This window comes from Balaenoptera ricei, chromosome 11 (genome assembly GCF_028023285.1).
Source record: "Balaenoptera ricei isolate mBalRic1 chromosome 11, mBalRic1.hap2, whole genome shotgun sequence".
Lineage (NCBI taxonomy): Eukaryota > Metazoa > Chordata > Mammalia > Artiodactyla > Balaenopteridae > Balaenoptera > Balaenoptera ricei.
In genome coordinates, this window is record NC_082649.1 from 94,000,546 (window position 1) to 94,013,164 (window position 12,619).

The window sequence follows — 12,619 nt, forward strand, 5'->3', positions numbered from 1 at the left end:
AGATACTATAAAACTCTTAGAGGAAAACATAGGCAGAACACTCTACAACATGAATCACAGCAAGATCCCTTTTGACCCACCTCCTAGAGAAATGGAAATAAAAACAAAAATAAACAAATGGGACCTAATGAAACTTAAAAGCTTTTGCACAGCAAAGGAAACCATAAACAAGATGAAAAGACAACCCACAGAATGGGAGAAAATATTTGCAAATGAAGCAATGGACAAAGGATTAATCTCCAAAATTTATAAGCAGCTCATGCAGCTCAATATCAAATAAACAAATAACCCAATCCAAAAATGGGCAGAATACCTAAACAGACATTTCTCCAAATAAGATATAGAGATTGCCAACAAACACATCAAAGGATAGTCAACATCACTTACCAGTAGAGAAATGCAAATCAAAACTGCAATGAGGTATCACCTCACACCAGTCAGAATGGCCATCATCAAAAAATCTACAAACAATAAATGCTGGAGAGGGTGTGGAGAAAAGGGAACCCTCTTGCACTGTTGGTGGGAATGTAAATTGATACAGCCACTGTGGAGAACAGTATGGAAGTTCCTTAAAAAACTAAAAATAGAACTACCATACGACCCAGCAATCCCACTACTGGGCATATACCCTGAGAAAACCATAATTCAAAATGAGTCATGTACCACAATATTCATTGCAGCTCTATTTACAATAGCCAAGACGTGGGAGCAACCTAAGCGTCCATCAACAGATGAATGGATAAAGAAGATGTGGTACATATATACAACAGAATATTACTCAGCCGTAAGAAGAAACTAAATTGAGTTCTTTGTAGTGAGGTGGACGGACCTAGAGACTGTCATACAGAGTGAAGTAAGTCAGAAAGAGAAAAACAAATACCATATGCAAACACATATATATGGAATCTAAAAAAAAAAAAAAAAAAAACAAACCAGGCTCTGAAGAACCTAGGAGCAGGACAGGAATAAAGATGCAGACATAGAGAATGGACTTGAGGACATGGGGAGGGGCAAGGGTAAGCTGGGACGAAGTGAGAGAGTGGCATGGACATATATACACTACCAAATGTAAAATCGATAGCTAGTGGGAAGCAGCCGCATAGCACAGGGAGACCAGCTCAGTGTTTTGTGACCACCTAGAGAGGTGGGATAGGGAGGGTGGGAGGGAGACGCAAGAGGGAGGAGATATGGGGAGATATATATATATCTATATATATATCTATATATATATCTATATCTGATTCACTTTGTTATAAAACAGAAACTAACACACCATTGTAAAGCATTTATACTCCAATAAAGATGTTAAAAAAAAATAGAGTAGAATTAAGGCATTAAGCCTGAAATTTTATACTGCTTAATATTAACTACAAAGGGGTTTGAGTGAATTAATTGAGTATATGAATCTCAATAAAGCTGTTAACAAACAAAGAAAAATTGTTATTAGATGATCTGGAAAAAAAAAAAAAACGTGATTTTTTTTCCTTGGGGAAAGGAAAGTTGAAGAGGGAAGAGAGAGAGATACATTTGTTTGCTAAGAAGGATCCAGAAAATTTCAGATATAGTATCAGCCATGTGGTCTGCTCTTTAGAGTCCTATATCTAATTTTAGTTGTAACATATTTGTCACTCTGGAAGCCTTAAAACTAGTTATTAATCAATGTGAGGGCAGTAATTTCTGGTCTGAAGGGCCGTTTTAACATTTTCTATATTTCTTACATACACTTTATTCAACGAATGTTTATTGAATGCACCTATGCATTATGCCAGGCACTGTTACAGATATAAAGAAAATTAGACCTGGCTTGTACCCTGGATACCATCACTGTAGGTATATGACACTCTATCAACTATGCCAATATTAAAAGCAAAAACAAATGAGCTCACATTTTGTCCCATGCCCTATTTCCAAATAAGCCCAAAGGAAAATAAGAAAGGGAGGGCTTTGTATAGTTGTTTTCATGTTTGTTTTTGTTTGTTTTTTGTGGGAACGACTCTTCTTTAGAATAAATTGTAAATGTCCAAAGACAGTATAATGGAACATGCTAGAAGAATTCACAAAAATGGTTTTTCAAAAAGTGAAATCAAATTTGCCTGTATTTCTTAAGAAGCAAAATAGTCTGGGTTTAGCTGAGGAGTGTAGGTGAAAATATGAATAGTAGTAACATGGAAATCTGGGTGCAGTGGTTCTACCTTGAACCCTGGTTAAAGGTGCTTATTAAAGGTTTTACTTCTAGGAATCCATTCCTTGGAAAACATGTGAAATGTAGAGGAAGATTTATCTGAGAGAGGGAAAGTAAACACAATTCATTGTACTTTTACTTATAATAATAAAAGTAATATAGAAATGGTTAAGAGAAATGTATGGCTTTTAAAGGTTGAAATAGGTGGATAGTAAAAGGCGTGTTTATCAAGAACTTTGAAACACGGTATTATGGGAAAATGTTAAGTAAAAACAAGAGGAGTGCAAATATGCGTATATAAATATGTAATTGTTTTTCATAATCTCATTCTCTGTCAGAAGAGCAAACTGATAGGAGTGGTTACCTCTACGTGGTAGGCGTTTTAGTTAGGTATTGCTACAGAGCAGCCAACCACAAATGCTGTAGTGGGAAACAGTGATAAGCATTTATTTCTTGCCCAAGCCTCTGAGTTTTGGCTGGGGTCTGGCTAAACTTGGCTGGGCTCCCAATCACAGAGCGGGTTCAAGATTGTTCCAAGCATCTGTCGTTCATTTGGAACCTGGGGCTATGCAGGGCATGTTCTTTTCGTGTGATCCCCAAAGTGCAAGAAAGTAAGACCAACTGTACAAGAACATTTGAAGTGTCTGCTTATGTCACATTCACTGACCTCCCAAGAGTCAGAGCTAATTGCATGGACAAGCCCAGGGTCAGATGGTCCACACTCACAGTACATTTCCCCCACCTTGATAAGGCAAGGGCATGTGTGTATATAACCATTAGAGAGGAGTGAGAATTGGAACCAGTAGCTTGTTCTCCCACAGGGGGATTGATATTTCCTTTTTTTTTTTTTTTTTAATTTTCTTTTTTTTTGAATTTTATTTATTTTTTTATACAGCAGGTTCTTATGGTATTTCCTTTAAATTTCTTCTTATACTTCTCTATATACCAATGTTTTATTCTAAGCAAATGCCAGAATAAAAAATATTTTAAAAATATTAGAGACATAGAGATCAATGGAATAGAATTGAGAGTCCAGAAATAAGCCCTCACATTAGTTGTCAACTGATTTTTTTGACAAAGTTGCCAAGATGATTCAGTGGGGGAGAAAATCAGTTTTTTCAGTAAGTGATGCATATACACATGCAAAAGAATGATATTCAACCCTTACCTCACACCATATACAAAAATAAACTCTACAGGGACCAAAGACCTACCAGTGAGCTAAACCTATAAAATTCTTAGAAGAAGACGTACATATAAATCTTTGTGACCTTGTATGAGGCCGTGGTTCCTTAAATATGACGCAGAAGCATAGGCAGTGAAAGGAAAGAAAAGATAAATTAAACTTCACCCAAATTAGAAGCTTTTGTGCTACAGAGGACACCAGCAATAGTAATACCATTTGCAGCAACATGGATGGACCTAGAGATTATCATACTAAATGAAGTAAGTCAGAGAAAGACAAATATCATCTGGTATCACTTATGTGTGGAATCTAAAAACATAATACAAATGAACTTATTTACAGAACAGAAACAGACTCACAGACATAGAAAACAAATTCGTGGTTACCAAAGGCGGTGGTGAGGAGAGATAAATTAAGAGCTTGGGATGAATAGGTACACACTACTTTATAGAAAATAGGTAAACAACAAGGTCTTACTGTATAGCACGGGAAACTATATTTAATATCTTGTAATAACCTATAATGGAAAAGAATCTGAAAAAGAATATATGTATCTATGAATCACTTTGCTGTATACCAGAAACTGACACAACATAGTAAAGCAAGTATATTTGAATTACAAAATAAAAACAAAGCACACGAGCAAGAAAGTGAAAAGACAACCCACAGAATAGGAAAAAATATTTGCAAATCAAATACCTGATAAGGGGCTTGTATCTACAAAAAAAAAAATCTTACAAGTCAACAGTGAAAAGAGAAATAACCCAATTAAAAAATAGGTGAAGGATTTGAATAGAAATGTCTTCAAAATAGGTACCAATAGCCAATATGCACATGAAAAGCTGCTTGACATCATTATCCATCAGGAAAAAAAATGCAACTCAAAAGCACAGTGAAATACCTCTTCACACCCACTAGGATGGCTAAAATAAAAAAGATAGACAATAATAGCATTGGTGAGGATGTGGAGAAATTGGAACCCTCACAGACTGTTGGTGGGAATGTAAAATGGTGCAGTCACTTCGAAAAACAGTCTGGTAATTTCTCAAAACAGTCTGGTAATTTCTCAAAAAAGTTAAACATAGAGTTGCTATATGACCCAGCAATTCCACTCTTCGGCAAATACTCCAAAGAATTGAAAACATACATCCACACGGAAATTTATATGTGACTGTTCATAGCAGAATTATTCATAACAGCCAAAAAGTGAAGCAACACAAATGTCCATAGCTGATGAGTGGGTTAAGAATATGTGGAATTTATGTTAACGCATGTATGTGGAACCTAGAAAAATGGTACAGATGAACCGCTCTGCAGGGCAGAAATTGAGACACAGATGTAGAGAACAAACGTATGGACACCAAGCAGGGAAAGCGGCGGGGTGGTGGTGGTGGTGGTGTGATGAATTGGGTGATTGGGATTGACATGTATGCACTGATGTGTATAAAATTGATGACTAGTAAGAACCTGCTGTATAAAAAATAAAATTCAAAAATTCAAAAAAAAAATCCAGTTCACAAAACACCATATATTGCATAATTCCACTTACATTTAATGTTTGGAATAGGTACATCTATGGAGATAGAAAGTGGATTAGTGTTTTCCTAGGGCTGGATGGGGAACTTGGGCAGAATGGGAAGTGACTGCTAAAGGGTTCGAGGTTTCTTTTGAGGTAATGAAAGTGTTCTAAAATTGATTACAGTGGCAACTGCCTACTCTGTGACTATACTAAAAACCATAGATGTATTTTATGACATGTGAATTATGTCTCAATAAAACTGTTATTAAAAAAATAGAAAGATGGACTAACGGTTTAAATAGAATCCCAGGTGTTATTAGAACAATTCCAGTGTAAAATCTATCTGGATTTACCGTGTACAGCTAAAGTTAAAAGCATGTGTTTTTGCAGTAAGGAATCTCAGTAACCTAAGCTTTTTCAGTTCTTTACTCAGTGATCAGTTTTATTTTACTCTTTTATTTTTTCCAGTTTTATTGAGATCTAATCGACATGTAACATTGTGTAAGTTTAAGGTGAACAACATAAGGATTTGATATAAGCATATAGTGTGAAATGAGTTTGCAGGGGCCAGCTCTTTGGTCTCAAAGCCAGATGCAGGAAATGAACTAGAATGTAAAAAACCTAAAAATTAAACTTACTTTACTAATGTAAATTAGTGTTCCCTTTTAGTCTAGAAGGAACCTCCTATGTGCTTGGGACTGTCCATTGCTTTACACACATTCCTATAAACCTGTTTTACATATATATAAACTGAGGCTCAGAGAAGTTACTTAGCACAGCTTCTTTATGGTGCTTTCCAAAGTCACAATGCCCAGGACGGCAAAAACCTTATATAATTGCCATAATTACTTTAAAAGGAACAGTAGAACAAGTACTTAACTGGGACTAAATATCTTATTTGGTGTTGGTGGGGAAGGAGGAGGAGATTTGTCTTGAGAAAGTTTTAATTATTTTAGGTTAAGTCTGATTTCCTATGGGAAGACCTCTCTGTCTCTACTGTCTTTACTTTGAGTGTATGTTCAATTGCTGCATTTACCTGTCAATTTTATTTTTATGCTGCACTGAATATTATGTTTATATCTCTGTTTCTACCACTAGATGTGAGGACAGGTGTTAATTTTATCTAGCTTGGTCTTGTCAGAATCCATCAGAGTATGCAGTCTTAAGGAAAGAAGAGGGGGTTTGTGTAATTACAATAGGGAATTCCATAGGAATTCCTATATTTAAAAGTAATAAATGCGATGGAGAACATCACAAGAAAGCTGGTTTGGACTCCTCTTTTTTTTTTTTTTTTCATATTTATGTGTTTGTTTATTTTTGGCTGCGTTGGGTCTTCATTGCTGCGCGTGGGCTTTCTCTAGTTGGGGTAATCGGGGGCTACTCTTCGTTGAGGCCTGAGGGCTTCTCGTTGTGGTAGCTTCTCTTGTTGCGGAGCACAGGCTGTACGGTCGTGGGCTTCAGTAGTTGTGGCGTGTGGGCTCAGTAGTTGTGGTGCACGGGCTTAGTTGCTCCGCAGCATGTGGGATCCTCCCGGACTGGGGATCGAACCTGTGTCCCTTGCATTTGCAGGCAGAGTCTTAACCACTGTGCCACCACTCTTGGTTCTGATCTGAGGCCGCTGCTAAGTCAGAATTTTGAAGGTGATTATTCTCAGTCTTTACCCTTGGGCCTCTGTTCTTTTAACTATTACTGAAGTCCCATCTTTTAAAACTAATGACCCAGTATGAAATTTCAGAACTGCTAAAATTGATTTGTCTATTTACTTACCTGTTTTAAATGTAAAATAAAATTGCATCTGTGTGGAAAATCCCCTAGCACCAATGAAAATTGCGATTCTACATTTGCTGAGAAATATCTTTATTTGTCCTCTGGGACATCTTAAACTTTAGTTGGCTTCTATTAAACTTTTATGAGAACAAAACGAGTGAATGACTTTTTCTTCAAACAGGTGCTTTTTGTTGTTTCAATGAAAGAAGGCACTCTTGAAACAGAACTTGTTCTTTTAAACAAATTACTCAGTGTGCCTTACAAAGAAAAAAAAAAAAAAGAAAAGGGTGGGGGACAGGTTTGAGTAGATCACTACCACCACTACAAAACTGCAGAATATTAAAATTTGCTCATAATTATGTTTTTATTCTGCCTTTGTCTACATATTGCCTCAGATATCTCCAAGGGGCCTAACATGCTTTCATTATAAATTCATATCTTTATGCAAAGCATTAGTCTCCCTTCTCTGTTCTATTTTAGAATGCAAATGCTCCTGGGAGCAGTGATTAAGGAGGGCTTTTGCTAAAGGGTCCTGGAGTGAGGTGCTGGCGGGGGGAATGCAGAACTACGATCCGAAGGCTATCACCCTGCCACTTAATAGCTCTACCTCTGTTCAGCCTTGTGTTTTTACTTGAAATAAAACCACCTGCCTAAAGCCCAGAAAAGAAAAGAAAAGAAAAAAAAAAAAAAGGAGAAAGTATTCTGCATTAAGATCCATGAAGTGAATGTCCCAAGTTGAACAATCAGTTGGCTTGTAACTTAATAATCCTTGGTGTTCCTATGTCTTCCCATCCCCCAGTCACTAAAGCACACACTTGGGGTTGCAGTAGATTGATATATGGTCCCCCATAGATATCCACATCCTAATGCCCAGAGCCCATGAACACATCACCTTACATTGCAGATGTGAATAAGGTGAAGATCTTTGGATGGGAAAATGATCCTGGATTATCCGGGGGCGGCCCAATGTCATCACAAAGGTCTTGTAAGAAAGTGGCAGGAGGCTGAGAGAGGAAATAAAATATTACGCTGGTGGCTTTAAAGATGGAAGGAGGGAACCTCTAGAAGTTGGAAAAGACCAATAATAATAATAATAATAATAATTCTTCCCAAGTGTCTCCAGAAGGAATTCAGCCCTGTGGACCCATTTTAGACTTCTGACCTCCAGAACTGTGAGATACTAAATTTATGCACCAGACCCTTCTAGCCATTCTCCACGCTACAGCCAGACCCATCCGGTGAAAACACAAATGGGTTTATAGAAAGCCCTATGTAGAAAACCTTTAGTTTCTTTGTATTACCATTAAAAAGAAACCAAATGTCATCCTGTGAAGTGCCCCGCCCTGCATGATCTGGTCCCTGTCTGTTTTTCCAGCTTTATCAGAGGACAGTGGTGATTTTTGAGTCAGAATGTCTGAGTTTGGCTTCAGCTTGTACCACTTACTATCTGTGTGACCTTGGACAAGTTAACCTCTCTATGCTTCAGTTTCCTCTTTGGTAAAATACCTCATTGGCTGTTTGTGAGGATTAATGTGTTAATACAGCACCTGGCCCTGTTCTAAGCACAATATAAATAGTTAGATAAACTTATCTTTATTGTGAGTATTGACGCATGTCATTGGTCATAGTGGACACTAAACAAACGTTTGATGGATGGATGGATGAAAAGAAGAAAGAAAACAGTGTTACATTCATAACTGCTATACATACACCATTACTTCTCTCTAGCTGGCAGAAATGAATCCGTTTCAGAGGAACACAACCAAAACTTAGATGAGTGAAGAGACAACTAGACATTTGGGAGCCAAATTTTGGCCACTTAGATATATAGACTGGAATCAAAGATCTGATTTCCTGTGAAGAAAGATGGAAGCTGTCCACTCTTGCGAGAATCTTTAACCAGCACTGAACTTATATTGCAACAAGCATTAGTGAGTTTTCAAATGTGCATTGATAACTGTTAAGACCTGAAGTTGGTATATATAATAAATATTGATACATGTTTCTAAACTGTTCTTATCTCAATTTATTGACATTTCTTTTTAATAATACATTGCCTTCTAACTGCAGAATCATACTCATGGCTGTGGTGTTTCCAGAGTATAGATACCTGCCGAACCCTAACAGTACTCTCTGTTCATAATGTTTACTTTTGGGTATATACTATACAAAGAGAAAACTTCCTTTAGGATTTCAGTGTGGTAAATCTCAGCTCCTTGGCAGGTAATGTTTATGGTCCTTAGGATGGGTCTGTATTAAGAGATAATAGTAAACATCCTGTGTGGAGGACAGAGGACGTCTCTAGAGCTATGGTTAGCTTCACTACACTGGGGAGGAGCGTTGAGGGGCATTTTATCTACAGAGTTCTTCCCCCTTTAGTTTAATACCCTCCAAGTTCTTCGTTCTACTTTTATATGTCAGTGCTTTAAAAATTGAATCCATTTGAATAAGCATTCCTTGAGAGCCTTTAAACATATATTTTTAAAAAACTTCATGTTCTAGGTGTTTTTTTGCTAATATATAGAAAGACAGTATTTTGGTCAGGTTTATTAAGGTATAACTTACATACAGGAAAGTTGACCCTTTTTCGTGTACCTTTCTGTGTGTTTTGACAGAGACACACAGTCATGTGATTGCCACGATCACCAACATATAGAACCATTCCATCACCCCCCAAAATCCTCTCCTGCCCCTTTGTAGTACACCCCTCCCTCCGTCTCCAGTCCCCGGCAACAACTGATCTGCTTTCTGCCTCTATAGTTTTGCCTTTTCCAGGATGTCGTATAAGTAGAATCATTCTGAGTGTAGCCTCCTGAGTCTGGCTTTCTTGATTGGAGTTTTAGACGTGTTGTGTGGACCAGCAGTTAACTTTTTTGTATTGCTGAGTAATATTTCTTTGTGTGGATCGACCATAGTTTACTTACCCATTCATCTGTTGGAGGAGAGTTGGCTTATTTCCAGGCTTGAATGATTATTGATAAAGCTACTGTAGCCATTCACATACATTTTTTTTTAGTATGAACATAAGTTTTTATTTCTCTCAGGTAAATATCTAGGAACAGGATTGCTGGGTTGTATGGTGGGTAGTATATACATAACTTTACCAGAAATCATCAAACTGTTTTCCAAAGTGGCTGCAGCACTTTGTATTCTCACCAACAATGTATGAGAGTTCCAGGTGGTCCGCATCCTCATCAGCACTTGATATTACCAGGGTTTTTTTTGTTTGTTTCTTATTGATTAAAATGTTCTATAGGTATGTAATGACATCTCACTGTGGTTTTAATTTGCATTTCCCTAATGCATGCTGATGTTGAATTACTTTACCTATGCCTGGTTACCAACCATATAGCTTCTTTTATTCTATTTATTTCTACATTATACTATATATCGATATATATATACTTTAGCTACTCTTAAAATTTGAATTTAGAACTATTTGCTGCTACTGTATAAAAATACAAATAATTTTTATTTATTAACCTTGAATCCTAAGACCTTGCTAAGTTCACTTACTAGTTCTAGTAGTTTTGTCAATTCCTATGATTTCCATGTAAATTATTATGTCATCTGAAAACAAAGACAATTTCGCTTCCTTCTCAATTATTATATCTTTTATTTCTTTGCCTTGCCTTATGTTAACGGCTTGAATATGGTAAAATGTTGAAAAGAGGTACGGAGAATGGGCATTCTTGTTGCTGATATTAGGGAGAAAGTAGCCAATATTTTACCATTAAGTATGATATTAGCTGCTCATTTTTCAGAGATACCCTTTGCCAGATTGTGGAAGTCTTCTTAATTTTTGGAGTTTTTATCATGAATGTGTGTTGAATTTTAAGTGCTTTTGATGCTGAAAACTCGGCCTCTGTGCACTGGTGCCGAATCAAATCTCAGAGACAGAGTTTTGGGTAAAGTAGGAAAGAATAGCTTTATTGCTTTGCCAGGCAAAGGGGGACACAGCGGGCTTGTGCCCTTCAAAAACTAAGTCCCAACCGGGGAGGATTTGGTGAGGAGTTTAACAGCAATGGTTCAAGCGTGGAGTTGCTGATAAGGATCAGGGTGTGTGCAGGGCCTGCACTCCTTTAATCTAGCCTCAGGTGATCTCCTAATGAGCTTCTCCTGTTCCTTTAATCTGGCCTCATATGGTCTCATGATGAGCTTCTCTGCAATGAAAAATGCTAACATCTTCCATTTGTTGGGGGGGGTTTAGTTCTGTAAAAGAGCTCAAAGATATTGTTATGTGTATCGCCTGAGGCAGAACCAGGACCTGCCCCGAGGCTGCACTAATGTTTCTTGATTGCTCCTCCCTTGTCTCTGCATCCCCTCCCTTCCCTGATTAGCAAGTGTTTGAAAGGCTTCTGTGCCCAGGAGCCCCGCAAGGTCCTGCTAGGTTTCATCTTGTCTGCATCTATTGGGATGATCATATTTTATTTTTTAGCCTGTAATATGGTGAGTAACATTGATTGGTTTTTAAATGTTAAATCCACCTTGCATTCCTGGAATAAACCCAACTTGATCCACCTGGCTGGATTCAATTTGCTAAGATTTTATTAGAGGTATTTCTTTCCGTGTACATGTGGATGTTGAACTGTAAATTCTTTTTTGGGTAATATCTATTTCAGTTTTGTTATCAGTGCTATGCTGGCCTCACATGAGAGAAAGAGTGTTCCCTCCTCTATTTTCTGAGCAAAAACTGTTCACAATTGGTGTTATTTCTTCCTTAAGTAGTTGATAAATTTGACCACTGAAACTATCTGGGCCTGGAGTTATCTTTGTGGGAAGTTTGTTGAACAAAATTTGATTTCTTTAATAGTAAAGGGCTATTCAGACTTAAAAGTTCGATCCTGTTTCAGTTTTGATAAGTTGTATTTTTCAAAGAATTTGTCCATTTCATCTATAATATCAAATTGGTTGGCATACAATTGTCCATAATGTCTCCTATGTCTCCTATTATCTTGTTAATGTCCATATGTCTTCAGTGATGGGCTCTTTTTTTTTTTTTTTTTACTTGTAAGCATGGTTCTTTTTTTTTTTAAATTAATTAATTAATTAATTAATTTTTGTCTGTGTTGGGTCTTCGTTGTTGTGCGCAGGCCTTCTCTCGTTGTGGCGAGCGGGGGCTACTCTTCGTTGCCATGTGTGGGCTTCTCATTGCGGTGGCTTGTTTTGTTGCAGAGCGCGGGCTCTAGGCACGCGGGCTTCAGTAGTTGTGGCTCACGGGCTCTAGAGCGCAGGCTCAGCAGTTGTGGTGCACGGGCTTAGTTGCTCTGCGGCATGTGGGCATATGGGATCTTCCCAGACCAGGGCTCAAACTCACGTCTCCTGCATTGGCAGGTGGATTCTTATCCAGTGTGCCACCAGGGAAGTCCCCATTGATGGTATCTTTTACATTAAATGCTCTCTGTATTTTTTTCTTGGCCAGCTTAGTTAGGAGACGTATACATATGTATTTTCATTACTGTGTTAAGAAGTTGGATTGAATCAATGCTTTGTCTCTGAATGGCAACTTGGAAGGCTAGTCATATGTGCCTCAAAATGGAACACTTAACCCCTCTGAAGATAAGAGGTCTCATCAAGGGAAGCCACAGAAATACCACAGCATATGAATTTTTCTAGGACAATTTCAGGGACATTAAAGTTAAAGCTAAAAGACTACACTTACAATATTAAAACGACATTATACGATGCAGATTTTAGTTATTTTTTAGGTTATTGGAAAATTTCTTGGAAGTTTCCCATGTTAAGAATTTAGGGCTGTCCTCCCACTCTTTGGCCACTTTCTTCATTCTTCTCTGCCCTCCGAAAAACAAAAGCACTGAATCAAATCCAAGTTTTTCACTCTACAGCTGCAAAAGTCTCCAGACCGTGAAAGCCAACGGTTACAAAAATCAGATGGGAAAATAAAATATGCCCAGTAATTTCCACGGACCGGAGGCTTTTAATTTAAAACGAATGTCTCTAGAAC